At 48.4% G+C, this 21,192-nt stretch overlaps 28 non-coding genes across 28 annotated transcripts; all 28 read left to right on the forward strand.

Annotated features, from left to right (window-relative positions):
• The first annotated feature begins 537 nt into the window (after positions 1–537).
• LOC143872030 (5S ribosomal RNA) lies at positions 538–656 on the forward strand. Its single transcript, XR_013246787.1, has one exon. It is a non-coding gene; the product is annotated as a 5S ribosomal RNA (ribosomal RNA).
• Positions 657–1,365: 709 nt separating this feature from the next.
• On the forward strand, positions 1,366–1,484 carry LOC143872031 (5S ribosomal RNA). The gene has a single exon (XR_013246788.1). It is a non-coding gene; the product is annotated as a 5S ribosomal RNA (ribosomal RNA).
• Positions 1,485–2,081: 597 nt separating this feature from the next.
• Positions 2,082–2,200, forward strand: LOC143872032 (5S ribosomal RNA). Its single transcript, XR_013246789.1, has one exon. It is a non-coding gene; the product is annotated as a 5S ribosomal RNA (ribosomal RNA).
• A 597-nt stretch (positions 2,201–2,797) lies between these two features.
• Positions 2,798–2,916, forward strand: LOC143872033 (5S ribosomal RNA). The gene has a single exon (XR_013246790.1). It is a non-coding gene; the product is annotated as a 5S ribosomal RNA (ribosomal RNA).
• A 597-nt stretch (positions 2,917–3,513) lies between these two features.
• LOC143872034 (5S ribosomal RNA) lies at positions 3,514–3,632 on the forward strand. Its single transcript, XR_013246791.1, has one exon. It is a non-coding gene; the product is annotated as a 5S ribosomal RNA (ribosomal RNA).
• Positions 3,633–4,341: 709 nt separating this feature from the next.
• On the forward strand, positions 4,342–4,460 carry LOC143872035 (5S ribosomal RNA). Its single transcript, XR_013246792.1, has one exon. It is a non-coding gene; the product is annotated as a 5S ribosomal RNA (ribosomal RNA).
• Positions 4,461–5,057: 597 nt separating this feature from the next.
• LOC143872037 (5S ribosomal RNA) lies at positions 5,058–5,176 on the forward strand. The gene has a single exon (XR_013246794.1). It is a non-coding gene; the product is annotated as a 5S ribosomal RNA (ribosomal RNA).
• A 597-nt stretch (positions 5,177–5,773) lies between these two features.
• On the forward strand, positions 5,774–5,892 carry LOC143872038 (5S ribosomal RNA). The gene has a single exon (XR_013246795.1). It is a non-coding gene; the product is annotated as a 5S ribosomal RNA (ribosomal RNA).
• A 598-nt stretch (positions 5,893–6,490) lies between these two features.
• Positions 6,491–6,609, forward strand: LOC143872039 (5S ribosomal RNA). The gene has a single exon (XR_013246796.1). It is a non-coding gene; the product is annotated as a 5S ribosomal RNA (ribosomal RNA).
• Positions 6,610–7,318: 709 nt separating this feature from the next.
• On the forward strand, positions 7,319–7,437 carry LOC143872040 (5S ribosomal RNA). Its single transcript, XR_013246797.1, has one exon. It is a non-coding gene; the product is annotated as a 5S ribosomal RNA (ribosomal RNA).
• A 597-nt stretch (positions 7,438–8,034) lies between these two features.
• Positions 8,035–8,153, forward strand: LOC143872041 (5S ribosomal RNA). Its single transcript, XR_013246798.1, has one exon. It is a non-coding gene; the product is annotated as a 5S ribosomal RNA (ribosomal RNA).
• A 597-nt stretch (positions 8,154–8,750) lies between these two features.
• LOC143872042 (5S ribosomal RNA) lies at positions 8,751–8,869 on the forward strand. Its single transcript, XR_013246799.1, has one exon. It is a non-coding gene; the product is annotated as a 5S ribosomal RNA (ribosomal RNA).
• Positions 8,870–9,466: 597 nt separating this feature from the next.
• LOC143872043 (5S ribosomal RNA) lies at positions 9,467–9,585 on the forward strand. The gene has a single exon (XR_013246800.1). It is a non-coding gene; the product is annotated as a 5S ribosomal RNA (ribosomal RNA).
• A 709-nt stretch (positions 9,586–10,294) lies between these two features.
• Positions 10,295–10,413, forward strand: LOC143872044 (5S ribosomal RNA). The gene has a single exon (XR_013246801.1). It is a non-coding gene; the product is annotated as a 5S ribosomal RNA (ribosomal RNA).
• Positions 10,414–11,010: 597 nt separating this feature from the next.
• LOC143872045 (5S ribosomal RNA) lies at positions 11,011–11,129 on the forward strand. Its single transcript, XR_013246803.1, has one exon. It is a non-coding gene; the product is annotated as a 5S ribosomal RNA (ribosomal RNA).
• A 597-nt stretch (positions 11,130–11,726) lies between these two features.
• Positions 11,727–11,845, forward strand: LOC143872046 (5S ribosomal RNA). Its single transcript, XR_013246804.1, has one exon. It is a non-coding gene; the product is annotated as a 5S ribosomal RNA (ribosomal RNA).
• Positions 11,846–12,443: 598 nt separating this feature from the next.
• On the forward strand, positions 12,444–12,562 carry LOC143872048 (5S ribosomal RNA). Its single transcript, XR_013246806.1, has one exon. It is a non-coding gene; the product is annotated as a 5S ribosomal RNA (ribosomal RNA).
• A 598-nt stretch (positions 12,563–13,160) lies between these two features.
• LOC143872049 (5S ribosomal RNA) lies at positions 13,161–13,279 on the forward strand. The gene has a single exon (XR_013246807.1). It is a non-coding gene; the product is annotated as a 5S ribosomal RNA (ribosomal RNA).
• Positions 13,280–13,876: 597 nt separating this feature from the next.
• Positions 13,877–13,995, forward strand: LOC143872050 (5S ribosomal RNA). Its single transcript, XR_013246808.1, has one exon. It is a non-coding gene; the product is annotated as a 5S ribosomal RNA (ribosomal RNA).
• Positions 13,996–14,592: 597 nt separating this feature from the next.
• On the forward strand, positions 14,593–14,711 carry LOC143872051 (5S ribosomal RNA). Its single transcript, XR_013246809.1, has one exon. It is a non-coding gene; the product is annotated as a 5S ribosomal RNA (ribosomal RNA).
• Positions 14,712–15,420: 709 nt separating this feature from the next.
• LOC143872052 (5S ribosomal RNA) lies at positions 15,421–15,539 on the forward strand. The gene has a single exon (XR_013246810.1). It is a non-coding gene; the product is annotated as a 5S ribosomal RNA (ribosomal RNA).
• A 597-nt stretch (positions 15,540–16,136) lies between these two features.
• On the forward strand, positions 16,137–16,255 carry LOC143872053 (5S ribosomal RNA). The gene has a single exon (XR_013246811.1). It is a non-coding gene; the product is annotated as a 5S ribosomal RNA (ribosomal RNA).
• Positions 16,256–16,852: 597 nt separating this feature from the next.
• LOC143872054 (5S ribosomal RNA) lies at positions 16,853–16,971 on the forward strand. Its single transcript, XR_013246812.1, has one exon. It is a non-coding gene; the product is annotated as a 5S ribosomal RNA (ribosomal RNA).
• A 710-nt stretch (positions 16,972–17,681) lies between these two features.
• Positions 17,682–17,800, forward strand: LOC143872055 (5S ribosomal RNA). Its single transcript, XR_013246813.1, has one exon. It is a non-coding gene; the product is annotated as a 5S ribosomal RNA (ribosomal RNA).
• A 597-nt stretch (positions 17,801–18,397) lies between these two features.
• Positions 18,398–18,516, forward strand: LOC143872056 (5S ribosomal RNA). The gene has a single exon (XR_013246814.1). It is a non-coding gene; the product is annotated as a 5S ribosomal RNA (ribosomal RNA).
• A 597-nt stretch (positions 18,517–19,113) lies between these two features.
• Positions 19,114–19,232, forward strand: LOC143872057 (5S ribosomal RNA). Its single transcript, XR_013246815.1, has one exon. It is a non-coding gene; the product is annotated as a 5S ribosomal RNA (ribosomal RNA).
• A 598-nt stretch (positions 19,233–19,830) lies between these two features.
• On the forward strand, positions 19,831–19,949 carry LOC143872059 (5S ribosomal RNA). The gene has a single exon (XR_013246817.1). It is a non-coding gene; the product is annotated as a 5S ribosomal RNA (ribosomal RNA).
• A 597-nt stretch (positions 19,950–20,546) lies between these two features.
• LOC143872060 (5S ribosomal RNA) lies at positions 20,547–20,665 on the forward strand. Its single transcript, XR_013246818.1, has one exon. It is a non-coding gene; the product is annotated as a 5S ribosomal RNA (ribosomal RNA).
• The last annotated feature ends 527 nt before the right edge of the window (positions 20,666–21,192 follow it).

Raw genomic sequence — 21,192 nt, forward strand, 5'->3', positions numbered from 1 at the left:
ATGCGAACTGAAACGCACGTTTAGTGCGTCGCCTCCTAGGTTTCGGTTCGGATCTTTTTATTTTCTTCCGGATGGTGAATTCAAAGACGTCCGGTCTTTATTATGGCGGGGTGATAGTGTCGTTTGATTCGATAAACGGAATTCGTTCTGACATTTCATTTGCGGTCAAATTATAGCGGGGGTTTGTTCAGATTCAGTGACGTACAGGCTATAGCGGATGAGTGTACTAGTGGATGCGAGTCATGAATCCGGTCGGAAGGTGTTTACTGGCCGTGAGCTACCCTTGGTGCACAAATATCGTTCCGACGATAACTTTTGATCCGCCCGTCAGATCGTGGCGATTCTTATATTGATTCGGGGGTACTCGGGAAGATTAATCGCGCGATGACAGCCCTGACGGTCATCCGGCTTCCCGACATGCTCGGATCGTCCATCGGGTGTCATTTAGCAGGATTTTTTCGCACTTTCATTTAAACGGACTTCGTACGACAATGCGAGTGGAAACTCTTTATTACTTTGACAATGGAGAGGCATGCTGGGTGCGATCATACCAGCACAAATGCACTGGATCCCATCAGAACTCCGAAGTTAAGCGTGCTTGGGCGAGAGTAGTACTAGGATGGGTGACCTCCTGGGAAGTCCTCGTGTTGCACCCCTGTCACTTTTTTCGGCTATCTACCACTTTTTTCGAACAATCTTTCGGTTCTGGAACATCGATGCGAACTGAAACGCACGTTTAGTGCGTCGCCTCCTACGTTTCGGTTCGGATCTTTTTATTTTCTTCCGGATGGTGAATTCAAAGACGTCCGGTCTTTATTATGGCGGGGTGATAGTGTCGTTTGATTCGATAAACGGAATTCGTTCTGACATTTCATTTGCGGTCAAATTATAGCTGGGGTTTGTTCAGATTCAGTGACGTACAGGCTATAGCGGATGAGTGTACTAGTGGATGCGAGTCATGAATCCGGTCGGAAGGTGTTTACTGGCCGTGAGGTACCCTTGGTGCACAAATATCGTTCCGACGATAACTTTTGATCCGCCCGTCAGATCGTGGCGATTCTTATATTGATTCGGGGGTACTCGGGAAGATTAATCGCGCGTTGACGGCCCTGGCGGTCATCCCGCTTCCCGACATGCTCGGATCGTCCATCCGGTGTCATCTAGCAGGATATTTTCGCACTTTCATTTAAACGGACTTCGTACGACAATGCGAGTGGAAACTCTTTATTACTTTGACAATGGAGAGGCATGCTGGGTGCGATCATACCAGCACAAATGCACTGGATCCCATCAGAACTCCGAAGTTAAGCGTGCTTGGGCGAGAGTAGTACTAGGATGGGTGACCTCCTGGGAAGTCCTCATGCTGGGTGCGATCATACCAGCACAAATGCACTGGATCCCATCAGAACTCCGAAGTTAAGCGTGCTTGGGCGAGAGTAGTACTAGGATGGGTGACCTCCTGGGAAGTCCTCGTGTTGCACCCCTGTCACTTTTTTCGGCTATCTACCACTTTTTTCGAACAATCTTTCGGTTCTGGAACATCGATGCGAACTGAAACGCACGTTTAGTGCGTCGCCTCCTAGGTTTCGGTTCGGATCTTTTTATTTTCTTCCGGATGGTGAATTCAAAGACGTCCGGTCTTTATTATGGCGGGCTGATAGTGTCGTTTGATTCGATAAACGGAATTCGTTCTGACATTTCATTTGCGGTCAAATTATAGCGGGGGTTTGTTCAGATTCAGTGACGTACAGGCTATAGCGGATGAGTGTACTAGTGGATGCGAGTCATGAATCCGGTCGGAAGGTGTTTACTGGCCGTGAGCTACCCTTGGTGCACAAATATCGTTCCGACGATAACTTTTGATCCGCCCGTCAGATCGTGGCGATTCTTATATTGATTCGGGGGTACTCGGGAAGATTCATCGCGCGATGACAGCCCTGGCGGTCATCCGGCTTTCCGACATGCTCGGATCGTCCATCCGGTGTCATCTAGCAGGATTTTTTCGCACTTTCATTTAAACGGACTTCGTACGACAATGCGAGTGGAAACTCTTTATTACTTTGACAATGGAGAGGCATGCTGGGTGCGATCATACCAGCACAAATGCACTGGATCCCATCAGAACTCCGAAGTTAAGCGTGCTTGGGCGAGAGTAGTACTAGGATGGGTGACCTCCTGGGAAGTCCTCGTGTTGCACCCCTGTCACTTTTTTCGGCTATCTACCACTTTTTTCGAACAATCTTTCGGTTCTGGAACATCGATGCGAACTGAAACGCACGTTTAGTGCGACGCCTCCTACGTTTCGGTTGGGATCTTTTTATTTTCTGCCGGATAGTGAATTCAAATACGTCCGGTCTTTATTATAGCGGGGTGATAGTGTCGTTTGATTCGATAAACGGAATTCGTTCTGACATTTCATTTGCGGTCAAATTATAGCGGGGGTTTGTTTAGATTCAGTGACGTACACGCTATAGCGGATGAGTGTACTAGTGGATGAAAGTCATGAATCCGGTCGGAAGGTGTTTACTGGCCGTGAGCTACCCTTGGTGCACAAATATCGTTCCGACGATAACTTTTGATCCGCCCGTCAGATCGTGGCGATTCTTATATTGATTCGGGGGTACTCGGGAAGATTAATCGCGCGATGACAGCCCTAGCGGTCATCCGGCTTCCCGACATGCTCGGATCGTCCATCGGGTGTCATCTAGCAGGATTTTTTCGCACTTTCATTTAAACGGACTTCGTACGACAATGCGAGTGGAAACTCTTTATTACTTTGACAATGGAGAGGCATGCTGGGTGCGATCATACCAGCACAAATGCACTGGATCCCATCAGAACTCCGAAGTTAAGCGTGCTTGGGCGAGAGTAGTACTAGGATGGGTGACCTCCTGGGAAGTCCTCGTGTTGCACCCCTGTCACTTTTTTCGGCTATCTACCACTTTTTTCGAACAATCTTTCGGTTCTGGAACATCGATGCGAACTGAAACGCACGTTTAGTGCGTCGCCTCCTAGGTTTCGGTTCGGATCTTTTTATTTTCTTCCGGATGGTGAATTCAAAGACGTCCGGTCTTTATTATGGCGGGGTGATAGTGTCGTTTGATTCGATAAACGGAATTCGTTCTGACATTTCATTTGCGGTCAAATTATAGCGGGGGTTTGTTCAGATTCAGTGACGTACAGGCTATAGCGGATGAGTGTACTAGTGGATGCGAGTCATGAATCCGGTCGGAAGGTGTTTACTGGCCGTGAGCTACCCTTGGTGCACAAATATCGTTCCGACGATAACTTTTGATCCGCCCGTCAGATCGTGGCGATTCTTATATTGATTCGGGGGTACTCGGGAAGATTAATCGCGCGATGACAGCCCTGACGGTCATCCGGCTTCCCGACATGCTCGGATCGTCCATCGGGTGTCATTTAGCAGGATTTTTTCGCACTTTCATTTAAACGGACTTCGTACGACAATGCGAGTGGAAACTCTTTATTACTTTGACAATGGAGAGGCATGCTGGGTGCGATCATACCAGCACAAATGCACTGGATCCCATCAGAACTCCGAAGTTAAGCGTGCTTGGGCGAGAGTAGTACTAGGATGGGTGACCTCCTGGGAAGTCCTCGTGTTGCACCCCTGTCACTTTTTTCGGCTATCTACCACTTTTTTCGAACAATCTTTCGGTTCTGGAACATCGATGCGAACTGAAACGCACGTTTAGTGCGTCGCCTCCTACGTTTCGGTTCGGATCTTTTTATTTTCTTCCGGATGGTGAATTCAAAGACGTCCGGTCTTTATTATGGCGGGGTGATAGTGTCGTTTGATTCGATAAACGGAATTCGTTCTGACATTTCATTTGCGGTCAAATTATAGCTGGGGTTTGTTCAGATTCAGTGACGTACAGGCTATAGCGGATGAGTGTACTAGTGGATGCGAGTCATGAATCCGGTCGGAAGGTGTTTACTGGCCGTGAGGTACCCTTGGTGCACAAATATCGTTCCGACGATAACTTTTGATCCGCCCGTCAGATCGTGGCGATTCTTATATTGATTCGGGGGTACTCGGGAAGATTAATCGCGCGTTGACGGCCCTGGCGGTCATCCCGCTTCCCGACATGCTCGGATCGTCCATCCGGTGTCATCTAGCAGGATATTTTCGCACTTTCATTTAAACGGACTTCGTACGACAATGCGAGTGGAAACTCTTTATTACTTTGACAATGGAGAGGCATGCTGGGTGCGATCATACCAGCACAAATGCACTGGATCCCATCAGAACTCCGAAGTTAAGCGTGCTTGGGCGAGAGTAGTACTAGGATGGGTGACCTCCTGGGAAGTCCTCATGCTGGGTGCGATCATACCAGCACAAATGCACTGGATCCCATCAGAACTCCGAAGTTAAGCGTGCTTGGGCGAGAGTAGTACTAGGATGGGTGACCTCCTGGGAAGTCCTCGTGTTGCACCCCTGTCACTTTTTTCGGCTATCTACCACTTTTTTCGAACAATCTTTCGGTTCTGGAACATCGATGCGAACTGAAACGCACGTTTAGTGCGACGCCTCCTACGTTTCGGTTGGGATCTTTTTATTTTCTGCCGGATAGTGAGTTCAAATACGTCCGGTCTTTATTATGGCGGGCTGATAGTGTCGTTTAATTCGATAAACGGAATTCGTTCTGACATTTCATTTGCGGTCAAATTATAGCGGGGGTTTGTTCAGATTCAGTGACGTACAGGCTATAGCGGATGAGTGTACTAGTGGATGCGAGTCATGAATCCGGTCGGAAGGTGTTTACTGGCCGTGAGCTACCCTTGGTGCACAAATATCGTTCCGACGATAACTTTTGATCCGCCCGTCAGATCGTGGCGATTCTTATATTGATTCGGGGGTACTCGGGAAGATTAATCGCGCGATGACAGCCTTGGCGGTCATCCGGCTTTCCGACATGCTCGGATCGTCCATCCGGTGTCATCTAGCAGGATTTTTTCGCACTTTCATTTAAACGGACTTCGTACGACAATGCGAGTGGAAACTCTTGATTACTTTGACAATGGAGAGGCATGCTGGGTGCGATCATACCAGCACAAATGCACTGGATCCCATCAGAACTCCGAAGTTAAGCGTGCTTGGGCGAGAGTAGTACTAGGATGGGTGACCTCCTGGGAAGTCCTCGTGTTGCACCCCTGTCACTTTTTTCGGCTATCTACCACTTTTTTCGAACAATCTTTCGGTTCTGGAACATCGATGCGAACTGAAACGCACGTTTAGTGCGACGCCTCCTACGTTTCGGTTGGGATCTTTTTATTTTCTGCCGGATAGTGAATTCAAATACGTCCGGTCTTTATTATAGCGGGGTGATAGTGTCGTTTGATTCGATAAACGGAATTCGTTCTGACATTTCATTTGCGGTCAAATTATAGCGGGGGTTTGTTTAGATTCAGTGACGTACACGCTATAGCGGATGAGTGTACTAGTGGATGAAAGTCATGAATCCGGTCGGAAGGTGTTTACTGGCCGTGAGCTACCCTTGGTGCACAAATATCGTTCCGACGATAACTTTTGATCCGCCCGTCAGATCGTGGCGATTCTTATATTGATTCGGGGGTACTCGGGAAGATTAATCGCGCGATGACAGCCCTAGCGGTCATCCGGCTTCCCGACATGCTCGGATCGTCCATCGGGTGTCATCTAGCAGGATTTTTTCGCACTTTCATTTAAACGGACTTCGTACGACAATGCGAGTGGAAACTCTTTATTACTTTGACAATGGAGAGGCATGCTGGGTGCGATCATACCAGCACAAATGCACTGGATCCCATCAGAACTCCGAAGTTAAGCGTGCTTGGGCGAGAGTAGTACTAGGATGGGTGACCTCCTGGGAAGTCCTCGTGTTGCACCCCTGTCACTTTTTTCGGCTATCTACCACTTTTTTCGAACAATCTTTCGGTTCTGGAACATCGATGCGAACTGAAACGCACGTTTAGTGCGTCGCCTCCTAGGTTTCGGTTCGGATCTTTTTATTTTCTTCCGGATGGTGAATTCAAAGACGTCCGGTCTTTTATTATGGCGGGGTGATAGTGTCGTTTGATTCGATAAACGGAATTCGTTCTGACATTTCATTTGCGGTCAAATTATAGCGGGGGTTTGTTCAGATTCAGTGACGTACAGGCTATAGCGGATGAGTGTACTAGTGGATGCGAGTCATGAATCCGGTCGGAAGGTGTTTACTGGCCGTGAGCTACCCTTGGTGCACAAATATCGTTCCGACGATAACTTTTGATCCGCCCGTCAGATCGTGGCGATTCTTATATTGATTCGGGGGTACTCGGGAAGATTAATCGCGCGATGACAGCCCTGACGGTCATCCGGCTTCCCGACATGCTCGGATCGTCCATCGGGTGTCATTTAGCAGGATTTTTTCGCACTTTCATTTAAACGGACTTCGTACGACAATGCCAGTGGAAACTCTTTATTACTTTGACAATGGAGAGGCATGCTGGGTGCGATCATACCAGCACAAATGCACTGGATCCCATCAGAACTCCGAAGTTAAGCGTGCTTGGGCGAGAGTAGTACTAGGATGGGTGACCTCCTGGGAAGTCCTCGTGTTGCACCCCTGTCACTTTTTTCGGCTATCTACCACTTTTTTCGAACAATCTTTCGGTTCTGGAACATCGATGCGAACTGAAACGCACGTTTAGTGCGTCGCCTCCTACGTTTCGGTTCGGATCTTTTTATTTTCTTCCGGATGGTGAATTCAAAGACGTCCGGTCTTTATTATGGCGGGGTGATAGTGTCGTTTGATTCGATAAACGGAATTCGTTCTGACATTTCATTTGCGGTCAAATTATAGCTGGGGTTTGTTCAGATTCAGTGACGTACAGGCTATAGCGGATGAGTGTACTAGTGGATGCGAGTCATGAATCCGGTCGGAAGGTGTTTACTGGCCGTGAGGTACCCTTGGTGCACAAATATCGTTCCGACGATAACTTTTGATCCGCCCGTCAGATCGTGGCGATTCTTATATTGATTCGGGGGTACTCGGGAAGATTAATCGCGCGTTGACGGCCCTGGCGGTCATCCCGCTTCCCGACATGCTCGGATCGTCCATCCGGTGTCATCTAGCAGGATATTTTCGCACTTTCATTTAAACGGACTTCGTACGACAATGCGAGTGGAAACTCTTTATTACTTTGACAATGGAGAGGCATGCTGGGTGCGATCATACCAGCACAAATGCACTGGATCCCATCAGAACTCCGAAGTTAAGCGTGCTTGGGCGAGAGTAGTACTAGGATGGGTGACCTCCTGGGAAGTCCTCATGCTGGGTGCGATCATACCAGCACAAATGCACTGGATCCCATCAGAACTCCGAAGTTAAGCGTGCTTGGGCGAGAGTAGTACTAGGATGGGTGACCTCCTGGGAAGTCCTCGTGTTGCACCCCTGTCACTTTTTTCGGCTATCTACCACTTTTTTCGAACAATCTTTCGGTTCTGGAACATCGATGCGAACTGAAACGCACGTTTAGTGCGTCGCCTCCTAGGTTTCGGTTCGGATCTTTTTATTTTCTTCCGGATGGTGAATTCAAAGACGTCCGGTCTTTATTATGGCGGGGTGATAGTGTCGTTTGATTCGATAAACGGAATTCGTTCTGACATTTCATTTGCGGTCAAATTATAGCGGGGGTTTGTTCAGATTCAGTGACGTACAGGCTATAGCGGATGAGTGTACTAGTGGATGCGAGTCATGAATCCGGTCGGAAGGTGTTTACTGGCCGTGAGCTACCCTTGGTGCACAAATATCGTTCCGACGATAACTTTTGATCCGCCCGTCAGATCGTGGCGATTCTTATATTGATTCGGGGGTACTCGGGAAGATTCATCGCGCGATGACAGCCCTGGCGGTCATCCGGCTTTCCGACATGCTCGGATCGTCCATCCGGTGTCATCTAGCAGGATTTTTTCGCACTTTCATTTAAACGGACTTCGTACGACAATGCGAGTGGAAACTCTTTATTACTTTGACAATGGAGAGGCATGCTGGGTGCGATCATACCAGCACAAATGCACTGGATCCCATCAGAACTCCGAAGTTAAGCGTGCTTGGGCGAGAGTAGTACTAGGATGGGTGACCTCCTGGGAAGTCCTCGTGTTGCACCCCTGTCACTTTTTTCGGCTATCTACCACTTTTTTCGAACAATCTTTCGGTTCTGGAACATCGATGCGAACTGAAACGCACGTTTAGTGCGACGCCTCCTACGTTTCGGTTGGGATCTTTTTATTTTCTGCCGGATAGTGAATTCAAATACGTCCGGTCTTTATTATAGCGGGGTGATAGTGTCGTTTGATTCGATAAACGGAATTCGTTCTGACATTTCATTTGCGGTCAAATTATAGCGGGGGTTTGTTTAGATTCAGTGACGTACACGCTATAGCGGATGAGTGTACTAGTGGATGAAAGTCATGAATCCGGTCGGAAGGTGTTTACTGGCCGTGAGCTACCCTTGGTGCACAAATATCGTTCCGACGATAACTTTTGATCCGCCCGTCAGATCGTGGCGATTCTTATATTGATTCGGGGGTACTCGGGAAGATTAATCGCGCGATGACAGCCCTAGCGGTCATCCGGCTTCCCGACATGCTCGGATCGTCCATCGGGTGTCATCTAGCAGGATTTTTTCGCACTTTCATTTAAACGGACTTCGTACGACAATGCGAGTGGAAACTCTTTATTACTTTGACAATGGAGAGGCATGCTGGGTGCGATCATACCAGCACAAATGCACTGGATCCCATCAGAACTCCGAAGTTAAGCGTGCTTGGGCGAGAGTAGTACTAGGATGGGTGACCTCCTGGGAAGTCCTCGTGTTGCACCCCTGTCACTTTTTTCGGCTATCTACCACTTTTTTCGAACAATCTTTCGGTTCTGGAACATCGATGCGAACTGAAACGCACGTTTAGTGCGTCGCCTCCTAGGTTTCGGTTCGGATCTTTTTATTTTCTTCCGGATGGTGAATTCAAAGACGTCCGGTCTTTATTATGGCGGGGTGATAGTGTCGTTTGATTCGATAAACGGAATTCGTTCTGACATTTCATTTGCGGTCAAATTATAGCGGGGGTTTGTTCAGATTCAGTGACGTACAGGCTATAGCGGATGAGTGTACTAGTGGATGCGAGTCATGAATCCGGTCGGAAGGTGTTTACTGGCCGTGAGCTACCCTTGGTGCACAAATATCGTTCCGACGATAACTTTTGATCCGCCCGTCAGATCGTGGCGATTCTTATATTGATTCGGGGGTACTCGGGAAGATTAATCGCGCGATGACAGCCCTGACGGTCATCCGGCTTCCCGACATGCTCGGATCGTCCATCGGGTGTCATTTAGCAGGATTTTTTAGCACTTTCATTTAAACGGACTTCGTACGACAATGCGAGTGGAAACTCTTTATTACTTTGACAATGGAGAGGCATGCTGGGTGCGATCATACCAGCACAAATGCACTGGATCCCATCAGAACTCCGAAGTTAAGCGTGCTTGGGCGAGAGTAGTACTAGGATGGGTGACCTCCTGGGAAGTCCTCGTGTTGCACCCCTGTCACTTTTTTCGGCTATCTACCACTTTTTTCGAACAATCTTTCGGTTCTGGAACATCGATGCGAACTGAAACGCACGTTTAGTGCGTCGCCTCCTACGTTTCGGTTCGGATCTTTTTATTTTCTTCCGGATGGTGAATTCAAAGACGTCCGGTCTTTATTATGGCGGGGTGATAGTGTCGTTTGATTCGATAAACGGAATTCGTTCTGACATTTCATTTGCGGTCAAATTATAGCTGGGGTTTGTTCAGATTCAGTGACGTACAGGCTATAGCGGATGAGTGTACTAGTGGATGCGAGTCATGAATCCGGTCGGAAGGTGTTTACTGGCCGTGAGGTACCCTTGGTGCACAAATATCGTTCCGACGATAACTTTTGATCCGCCCGTCAGATCGTGGCGATTCTTATATTGATTCGGGGGTACTCGGGAAGATTAATCGCGCGTTGACGGCCCTGGCGGTCATCCCGCTTCCCGACATGCTCGGATCGTCCATCCGGTGTCATCTAGCAGGATATTTTCGCACTTTCATTTAAACGGACTTCGTACGACAATGCGAGTGGAAACTCTTTATTACTTTGACAATGGAGAGGCATGCTGGGTGCGATCATACCAGCACAAATGCACTGGATCCCATCAGAACTCCGAAGTTAAGCGTGCTTGGGCGAGAGTAGTACTAGGATGGGTGACCTCCTGGGAAGTCCTCATGCTGGGTGCGATCATACCAGCACAAATGCACTGGATCCCATCAGAACTCCGAAGTTAAGCGTGCTTGGGCGAGAGTAGTACTAGGATGGGTGACCTCCTGGGAAGTCCTCGTGTTGCACCCCTGTCACTTTTTTCGGCTATCTACCACTTTTTTCGAACAATCTTTCGGTTCTGGAACATCGATGCGAACTGAAACGCACGTTTAGTGCGACGCCTCCTACGTTTCGGTTGGGATCTTTTTATTTTCTGCCGGATAGTGAGTTCAAATACGTCCGGTCTTTATTATGGCGGGCTGATAGTGTCGTTTAATTCGATAAACGGAATTCGTTCTGACATTTCATTTGCGGTCAAATTATAGCGGGGGTTTGTTCAGATTCAGTGACGTACAGGCTATAGCGGATGAGTGTACTAGTGGATGCGAGTCATGAATCCGGTCGGAAGGTGTTTACTGGCCGTGAGCTACCCTTGGTGCACAAATATCGTTCCGACGATAACTTTTGATCCGCCCGTCAGATCGTGGCGATTCTTATATTGATTCGGGGGTACTCGGGAAGATTAATCGCGCGATGACAGCCTTGGCGGTCATCCGGCTTTCCGACATGCTCGGATCGTCCATCCGGTGTCATCTAGCAGGATTTTTTCGCACTTTCATTTAAACGGACTTCGTACGACAATGCGAGTGGAAACTCTTGATTACTTTGACAATGGAGAGGCATGCTGGGTGCGATCATACCAGCACAAATGCACTGGATCCCATCAGAACTCCGAAGTTAAGCGTGCTTGGGCGAGAGTAGTACTAGGATGGGTGACCTCCTGGGAAGTCCTCGTGTTGCACCCCTGTCACTTTTTTCGGCTATCTACCACTTTTTTCGAACAATCTTTCGGTTCTGGAACATCGATGCGAACTGAGACGCACGTTTAGTGCGTCGCCTCCTACGTTTCGGTTCGGATCTTTTTATTTTCTTTCGGATGGTGAATTCAAAGACGTCCGGTCTTTATTATGGCGGGGTGATAGTGTCGTTTGATTCGATAAACGGAATTCGTTCTGACATTTCATTTGCGGTCAAATTATAGCGGGGGTTTGTTCAGATTCAGTGACGTACAGGCTATAGCGGATGAGTGTACTAGTGGATGAAAGTCATGAATCCGGTCGGAAGGTGTTAACTGGCCGTGAGCTACCCTTGGTGCACAAATATCGTTTCGACGATAACTTTTGATCCGCCCGTCAGATCGTGGCGATTCTTATATTGATTCGGGGGTACTCGGGAAGATTAATCGCGCGATGACAGCCACGGCGGTCATCCGGCTTTCCGACATGCTCGGATCGTCCATCCGGTGTCATCTAGCAGGATTTTTTCGCACTTTCATTTAAACGGACTTCGTACGACAATGCGAGTGGAAACTCTTTATTACTTTGACAATGGAGAGGCATGCTGGGTGCGATCATACCAGCACAAATGCACTGGATCCCATCAGAACTCCGAAGTTAAGCGTGCTTGGGCGAGAGTAGTACTAGGATGGGTGACCTCCTGGGAAGTCCTCGTGTTGCACCCCTGTCACTTTTTTCGGCTATCTACCACTTTTTTTCGAACAATCTTTCGGTTCTGGAACATCGATGCGAACTGAAACGCACGTTTAGTGCGTCGCCTCCTACGTTTCGGTTCGGATCTTTTTATTTTCTTCCGGATGGTGAATTCAAAGACGTCCGGTCTTTATTATGGCGGGGTGATAGTGTCGTTTGATTCGATAAACGGAATTCGTTCTGACATTTCATTTGCGGTCAAATTATAGCGGGGGTTTGTTCAGATTCAGTGACGTACAGGCTATAGCGGATGAGTGTACTAGTGGATGCGAGTCATGAATCCGGTCGGAAGGTGTTTACTGGCCGTGAGCTACCCTTGGTGCACAAATATCGTTCCGACGATAACTTTTGATCCGCCCGTCAGATCGTGGCGATTCTTATATTGATTCGGGGGTACTCGGGAAGATTCATCGCGCGATGACAGCCCTGGCGGTCATCCGGCTTTCCGACATGCTCGGATCGTCCATCCGGTGTCATCTAGCAGGATTTTTTCGCACTTTCATTTAAACGGACTTCGTACGACAATGCGAGTGGAAACTCTTTATTACTTTGACAATGGAGAGGCATGCTGGGTGCGATCATACCAGCACAAATGCACTGGATCCCATCAGAACTCCGAAGTTAAGCGTGCTTGGGCGAGAGTAGTACTAGGATGGGTGACCTCCTGGGAAGTCCTCGTGTTGCACCCCTGTCACTTTTTTCGGCTATCTACCACTTTTTTTCGAACAATCTTTCGGTTCTGGAACATCGATGCGAACTGAAACGCACGTTTAGTGCGTCGCCTCCTACGTTTCGGTTCGGATCTTTTTATTTTCTTCCGGATGGTGAATTCAAAGACGTCCGGTCTTTATTATGGCGGGGTGATAGTGTCGTTTGATTCGATAAACGGAATTCGTTCTGACATTTCATTTGCGGTCAAATTATAGCGGGGGTTTGTTCAGATTCAGTGACGTACAGGCTATAGCGGATGAGTGTACTAGTGGATGCGAGTCATGAATCCGGTCGGAAGGTGTTTACTGGCCGTGAGCTACCCTTGGTGCACAAATATCGTTCCGACGATAACTTTTGATCCGCCCGTCAGATCGTGGCGATTCTGATATTGATTCGGGGGTACTCGGGAAGATTCATCGCGCGATGACAGCCCTGGCGGTCATCCGGCTTTCCGACATGCTCGGATCGTCCATCCGGTGTCATCTAGCAGGATTTTTTCGCACTTTCATTTAAACGGACTTCGTACGACAATGCGAGTGGAAACTCTTTATTACTTTGACAATGGAGAGGCATGCTGGGTGCGATCATACCAGCACAAATGCACTGGATCCCATCAGAACTCCGAAGTTAAGCGTGCTTGGGCGAGAGTAGTACTAGGATGGGTGACCTCCTGGGAAGTCCTCGTGTTGCACCCCTGTCACTTTTTTCGGCTATCTACCACTTTTTTCGAACAATCTTTCGGTTCTGGAACATCGATGCGAACTGAAACGCACGTTTAGTGCGTCGCCTCCTAGGTTTCGGTTCGGATCTTTTTATTTTCTTCCGGATGGTGAATTCAAAGACGTCCGGTCTTTATTATGGCGGGGTGATAGTGTCGTTTGATTCGATAAACGGAATTCGTTCTGACATTTCATTTGCGGTCAAATTATAGCGGGGGTTTGTTCAGATTCAGTGACGTACAGGCTATAGCGGATGAGTGTACTAGTGGATGCGAGTCATGAATCCGGTCGGAAGGTGTTTACTGGCCGTGAGCTACCCTTGGTGCACAAATATCGTTCCGACGATAACTTTTGATCCGCCCGTCAGATCGTGGCGATTCTTATATTGATTCGGGGGTACTCGGGAAGATTCATCGCGCGATGACAGCCCTGGCGGTCATCCGGCTTCCCGACATGCTCGGATTGTCCATCCGGTGTCATCTAGCAGGATTTTTTCGCACTTTCATTTAAACGGACTTCGTACGACAATGCGAGTGAAAACTCTTTATTACTTTGACAATGGAGAGGCATGCTGGGTGCGATCATACCAGCACAAATGCACTGGATCCCATCAGAACTCCGAAGTTAAGCGTGCTTGGGCGAGAGTAGTACTAGGATGGGTGACCTCCTGGGAAGTCCTCGTGTTGCACCCCTGTCACTTTTTTCGGCTATCTACCACTTTTTTCGAACAATCTTTCTGTTCTGGAACATCGATGCGAACTGAAACGCACGTTTAGTGCGTCGCCTCCTAGGTTTCGGTTCGGATCTTTTTATTTTCTTCCGGATGGTGAATTCAAAGACGTCCGGTCTTTATTATGGCGGGGTGATAGTGTCGTTTGATTCGATAAACGGAATTCGTTCTGACATTTCATTTGCGGTCAAATTATAGCGGGGGTTTGTTCAGATTCAGTGACGTACAGGCTATAGCGGATGAGTGTACTAGTGGATGCGAGTCATGAATCCGGTCGGAAGGTGTTTACTGGCCGTGAGCTACCCTTGGTGCACAAATATCGTTCCGACGATAACTTTTGATCCGCCCGTCAGATCGTGGCGATTCTTATATTGATTCGGGGGTACTCGGGAAGATTAATCGCGCGATGACAGCCCTGGCGGTCATCCGGCTTCCCGACATGCTCGGATCGTCCATCGGGTGTCATCTAGCAGGATTTTTTCGCACTTTCATTTAAACGGACTTCGTACGACAATGCGAGTGGAAACTCTTTATTACTTTGACAATGGAGAGGCATGCTGGGTGCGATCATACCAGCACAAATGCACTGGATCCCATCAGAACTCCGAAGTTAAGCGTGCTTGGGCGAGAGTAGTACTAGGATGGGTGACCTCCTGGGAAGTCCTCGTGTTGCACCCCTGTCACTTTTTTCGGCTATCTACCACTTTTTTCGAACAATCTTTCGGTTCTGGAACATCGATGCGAACTGAAACGCACGTTTAGTGCGTCGCCTCCTACGTTTCGGTTCGGATCTTTTTATTTTCTTCCGGATGGTGAATTCAAAGACGTCCGGTCTTTATTATGGCGGGGTGATAGTGTCGTTTGATTCGATAAACGGAATTCGTTCTGACATTTCATTTGCGGTCAAATTATAGCTGGGGTTTGTTCAGATTCAGTGACGTACAGGCTATAGCGGATGAGTGTACTAGTGGATGCGAGTCATGAATCCGGTCGGAAGGTGTTTACTGGCCGTGAGGTACCCTTGGTGCACAAATATCGTTCCGACGATAACTTTTGATCCGCCCGTCAGATCGTGGCGATTCTTATATTGATTCGGGGGTACTCGGGAAGATTAATCGCGCGTTGACGGCCCTGGCGGTCATCCCGCTTCCCGACATGCTCGGATCGTCCATCCGGTGTCATCTAGCAGGATTTTTTCGCACTTTCATTTAAACGAACTTCGTACGACAATGCGAGTGGAAACTCTTTATTACTTTGACAATGGAGAGGCATGCTGGGTGCGATCATACCAGCACAAATGCACTGGATCCCATCAGAACTCCGAAGTTAAGCGTGCTTGGGCGAGAGTAGTACTAGGATGGGTGACCTCCTGGGAAGTCCTCATGCTGGGTGCGATCATACCAGCACAAATGCACTGGATCCCATCAGAACTCCGAAGTTAAGCGTGCTTGGGCGAGAGTAGTACTAGGATGGGTGACCTCCTGGGAAGTCCTCGTGTTGCACCCCTGTCACTTTTTTCGGTTATCTACCACTTTTTTCGAACAATCTTTCGGTTCTGGAACATCGATGCGAACTGAAACGCACGTTTAGTGCGACGCCTCCTACGTTTCGGTTGGGATCTTTTTATTTTCTGCCGGATAGTGAGTTCAAATACGTCCGGTCTTTATTATGGCGGGCTGATAGTGTCGTTTAATTCGATAAACGGAATTCGTTCTGACATTTCATTTGCGGTCAAATTATAGCGGGGGTTTGTTCAGATTCAGTGACGTACAGGCTATAGCGGATGAGTGTACTAGTGGATGCGAGTCATGAATTCGGTCGGAAGGTGTTTACTGGCCGTGAGCTACCCTTGGTGCACAAATATCGTTCCGACGATAACTTTTGATCCGCCCGTCAGATCGTGGCGATTCTTATATTGATTCGGGGGTACTCGGGAAGATTAATCGCGCGATGACAGCCTTGGCGGTCATCCGGCTTTCCGACATGCTCGGATCGTCCATCCGGTGTCATCTAGCAGGATTTTTTCGCACTTTCATTTAAACGGACTTCGTACGACAATGCGAGTGGAAACTCTTTATTACTTTGACAATGGAGAGGCATGCTGGGTGCGATCATACCAGCACAAATGCACTGGATCCCATCAGAACTCCGAAGTTAAGCGTGCTTGGGCGAGAGTAGTACTAGGATGGGTGACCTCCTGGGAAGTCCTCGTGTTGCACCCCTGTCACTTTTTTCGGCTATCTACCACTTTTTTCGAACAATCTTTCGGTTCTGGAACATCGATGCGAACTGAGACGCACGTTTAGTGCGTCGCCTCCTACGTTTCGGTTCGGATCTTTTTATTTTCTTCCGGATGGTGAATTCAAAGACGTCCGGTCTTTATTATGGCGGGGTGATAGTGTCGTTTGATTCGATAAACGGAATTCGTTCTGACATTTCATTTGCGGTCAAATTATAGCGGGGGTTTGTTCAGATTCAGTGACGTACAGGCTATAGCGGATGAGTGTACTAGTGGATGAAAGTCATGAATCCGGTCGGAAGGTGTTTACTGGCCGTGAGCTACCCTTGGTGCACAAATATCGTTTCGACGATAACTTTTGATCCGCCCGTCAGATCGTGGCGATTCTTATATTGATTCGGGGGTACTCGGGAAGATTAATCGCGCGATGACAGCCACGGCGGTCATCCGGCTTTCCGACATGCTCGGATCGTCCATCCGGTGTCATCTAGCAGGATTTTTTCGCACTTTCATTTAAACGGACTTCGTACGACAATGCGAGTGGAAACTCTTTATTACTTTGACAATGGAGAGGCATGCTGGGTGCGATCATACCAGCACAAATGCACTGGATCCCATCAGAACTCCGAAGTTAAGCGTGCTTGGGCGAGAGTAGTACTAGGATGGGTGACCTCCTGGGAAGTCCTCGTGTTGCACCCCTGTCACTTTTTTCGGCTATCTACCACTTTTTTTCGAACAATCTTTCGGTTCTGGAACATCGATGCGAACTGAAACGCACGTTTAGTGCGTCGCCTCCTACGTTTCGGTTCGGATCTTTTTATTTTCTTCCGGATGGTGAATTCAAAGACGTCCGGTCTTTATTATGGCGGGGTGATAGTGTCGTTTGATTCGATAAACGGAATTCGTTCTGACATTTCATTTGCGGTCAAATTATAGCTGGGGTTTGTTCAGATTCAGTGACGTACAGGCTATAGCGGATGAGTGTACTAGTGGATGCGAGTCATGAATCCGGTCGGAAGGTGTTTACTGGCCGTGAGGTACCCTTGGTGCACAAATATCGTTCCGACGATAACTTTTGATCCGCCCGTCAGATCGTGGCGATTCTTATATTGATTCGGGGGTACTCGGGAAGATTAATCGCGCGTTGACGGCCCTGGCGGTCATCCCGCTTCCCGACATGCTCGGATCGTCCATCCGGTGTCATCTAGCAGGATTTTTTCGCACTTTCATTTAAACGAACTTCGTACGACAATGCGAGTGGAAACTCTTTATTACTTTGACAATGGAGAGGCATGCTGGGTGCGATCATACCAGCACAAATGCACTGGATCCCATCAGAACTCCGAAGTTAAGCGTGCTTGGGCGAGAGTAGTACTAGGATGGGTGACCTCCTGGGAAGTCCTCATGCTGGGTGCGATCATACCAGCACAAATGCACTGGATCCCATCAGAACTCCGAAGTTAAGCGTGCTTGGGCGAGAGTAGTACTAGGATGGGTGACCTCCTGGGAAGTCCTCGTGTTGCACCCCTGTCACTTTTTTCGGTTATCTACCACTTTTTTCGAACAATCTTTCGGTTCTGGAACATCGATGCGAACTGAAACGCACGTTTAGTGCGACGCCTCCTACGTTTCGGTTGGGATCTTTTTATTTTCTGCCGGATAGTGAGTTCAAATACGTCCGGTCTTTATTATGGCGGGCTGATAGTGTCGTTTAATTCGATAAACGGAATTCGTTCTGACATTTCATTTGCGGTCAAATTATAGCGGGGGTTTGTTCAGATTCAGTGACGTACAGGCTATAGCGGATGAGTGTACTAGTGGATGCGAGTCATGAATTCGGTCGGAAGGTGTTTACTGGCCGTGAGCTACCCTTGGTGCACAAATATCGTTCCGACGATAACTTTTGATCCGCCCGTCAGATCGTGGCGATTCTTATATTGATTCGGGGGTACTCGGGAAGATTAATCGCGCGATGACAGCCTTGGCGGTCATCCGGCTTTCCGACATGCTCGGATCGTCCATCCGGTGTCATCTAGCAGGATTTTTTCGCACTTTCATTTAAACGGACTTCGTACGACAATGCGAGTGGAAACTCTTTATTACTTTGACAATGGAGAGGCATGCTGGGTGCGATCATACCAGCACAAATGCACTGGATCCCATCAGAACTCCGAAGTTAAGCGTGCTTGGGCGAGAGTAGTACTAGGATGGGTGACCTCCTGGGAAGTCCTCGTGTTGCACCCCTGTCACTTTTTTCGGCTATCTACCACTTTTTTCGAACAATCTTTCGGTTCTGGAACATCGATGCGAACTGAGACGCACGTTTAGTGCGTCGCCTCCTACGTTTCGGTTCGGATCTTTTTATTTTCTTCCGGATGGTGAATTCAAAGACGTCCGGTCTTTATTATGGCGGGGTGATAGTGTCGTTTGATTCGATAAACGGAATTCGTTCTGACATTTCATTTGCGGTCAAATTATAGCGGGGGTTTGTTCAGATTCAGTGACGTACAGGCTATAGCGGATGAGTGTACTAGTGGATGAAAGTCATGAATCCGGTCGGAAGGTGTTTACTGGCCGTGAGCTACCCTTGGTGCACAAATATCGTTTCGACGATAACTTTTGATCCGCCCGTCAGATCGTGGCGATTCTTATATTGATTCGGGGGTACTCGGGAAGATTAATCGCGCGATGACAGCCACGGCGGTCATCCGGCTTTCCGACATGCTCGGATCGTCCATCCGGTGTCATCTAGCAGGATTTTTTCGCACTTTCATTTAAACGGACTTCGTACGACAATGCGAGTGGAAACTCTTTATTACTTTGACAATGGAGAGGCATGCTGGGTGCGATCATACCAGCACAAATGCACTGGATCCCATCAGAACTCCGAAGTTAAGCGTGCTTGGGCGAGAGTAGTACTAGGATGGGTGACCTCCTGGGAAGTCCTCGTGTTGCACCCCTGTCACTTTTTTCGGCTATCTACCACTTTTTTTCGAACAATCTTTCGGTTCTGGAACATCGATGCGAACTGAAACGCACGTTTAGTGCGTCGCCTCCTACGTTTCGGTTCGGATCTTTTTATTTTCTTCCGGATGGTGAATTCAAAGACGTCCGGTCTTTATTATGGCGGGGTGATAGTGTCGTTTGATTCGATAAACGGAATTCGTTCTGACATTTCATTTGCGGTCAAATTATAGCGGGGGTTTGTTCAGATTCAGTGACGTACAGGCTATAGCGGATGAGTGTACTAGTGGATGCGAGTCATGAATCCGGTCGGAAGGTGTTTACTGGCCGTGAGCTACCCTTGGTGCACAAATATCGTTCCGACGATAACTTTTGATCCGCCCGTCAGATCGTGGCGATTCTTATATTGATTCGGGGGTACTCGGGAAGATTCATCGCGCGATGACAGCCCTGGCGGTCATCCGGCTTTCCGACATGCTCGGATCGTCCATCCGGTGTCATCTAGCAGGATTTTTTCGCACTTTCATTTAAACGGACTTCGTACGACAATGCGAGTGGAAACTCTTTATTACTTTGACAATGGAGAGGCATGCTGGGTGCGATCATACCAGCACAAATGCACTGGATCCCATCAGAACTCCGAAGTTAAGCGTGCTTGGGCGAGAGTAGTACTAGGATGGGTGACCTCCTGGGAAGTCCTCGTGTTGCACCCCTGTCACTTTTTTCGGCTATCTACCACTTTTTTCGAACAATCTTTCGGTTCTGGAACATCGATGCGAACTGAAACGCACGTTTAGTGCGTCGCCTCCTAGGTTTCGGTTCGGATCTTTTTATTTTCTTCCGGATGGTGAATTCAAAGACGTCCGGTCTTTATTATGGCGGGGTGATAGTGTCGTTTGATTCGATAAACGGAATTCGTTCTGACATTTCATTTGCGGTCAAATTATAGCGGGGGTTTGTTCAGATTCAGTGACGTACAGGCTATAGCGGATGAGTGTACTAGTGGATGCGAGTCATGAATCCGGTCGGAAGGTGTTTACTGGCCGTGAGCTACCCTTGGTGCACAAATATCGTTCCGACGATAACTTTTGATCCGCCCGTCAGATCGTGGCGATTCTTATATTGATTCGGGGGTACTCGGGAAGATTCATCGCGCGATGACAGCCCTGGCGGTCATCCGGCTTCCCGACATGCTCGGATTGTCCATCCGGTGTCATCTAGCAGGATTTTTTCGCACTTTCATTTAAACGGACTTCGTACGACAATGCGAGTGGAAACTCTTTATTACTTTGACAATGGAGAGGCATGCTGGGTGCGATCATACCAGCACAAATGCACTGGATCCCATCAGAACTCCGAAGTTAAGCGTGCTTGGGCGAGAGTAGTACTAGGATGGGTGACCTCCTGGGAAGTCCTCGTGTTGCACCCCTGTCACTTTTTTCGGCTATCTACCACTTTTTTCGAACAATCTTTCGGTTCTGGAACATCGATGCGAACTGAAACGCACGTTTAGTGCGTCGCCTCCTACGTTTCGGTTCGGATCTTTTTATTTTCTTCCGGATGGTGAATTCAAAGACGTCCGGTCTTTATTATGGCGGGGTGATAGTGTCGTTTGATTCGATAAACGGAATTCGTTCTGACATTTCATTTGCGGTCAAATTATAGCGGGGGTTTGTTTAGATTCAGTGACGTACAGGCTATAGCGGATGAGTGTACTAGTGGATGCGAGTCATGAATCCGGTCGGAAGGTGTTTACTAGCCGTGAGCTACCCTTGGTGCACAAATATCGTTCCGACGATAACTTTTGATCCGCCCGTCAGATCGTGGCGATTCTTATATTGATTCGGGGGTAAGCGGGAAGATTCATCGCGCGATGACAGCCCTGGCGGTCATCCGGCTTCCCGACATGCTCGGATCGTCCATCCGATGGCATCTAGCAGGATTTTTTCGCACTTT

This window comes from Tasmannia lanceolata, unplaced genomic scaffold, assembly GCF_043159265.1.
Source record: "Tasmannia lanceolata isolate RefF3 unplaced genomic scaffold, GAP_Taslan_0.1 ptg000003l, whole genome shotgun sequence".
Lineage (NCBI taxonomy): Eukaryota > Viridiplantae > Streptophyta > Magnoliopsida > Canellales > Winteraceae > Tasmannia > Tasmannia lanceolata.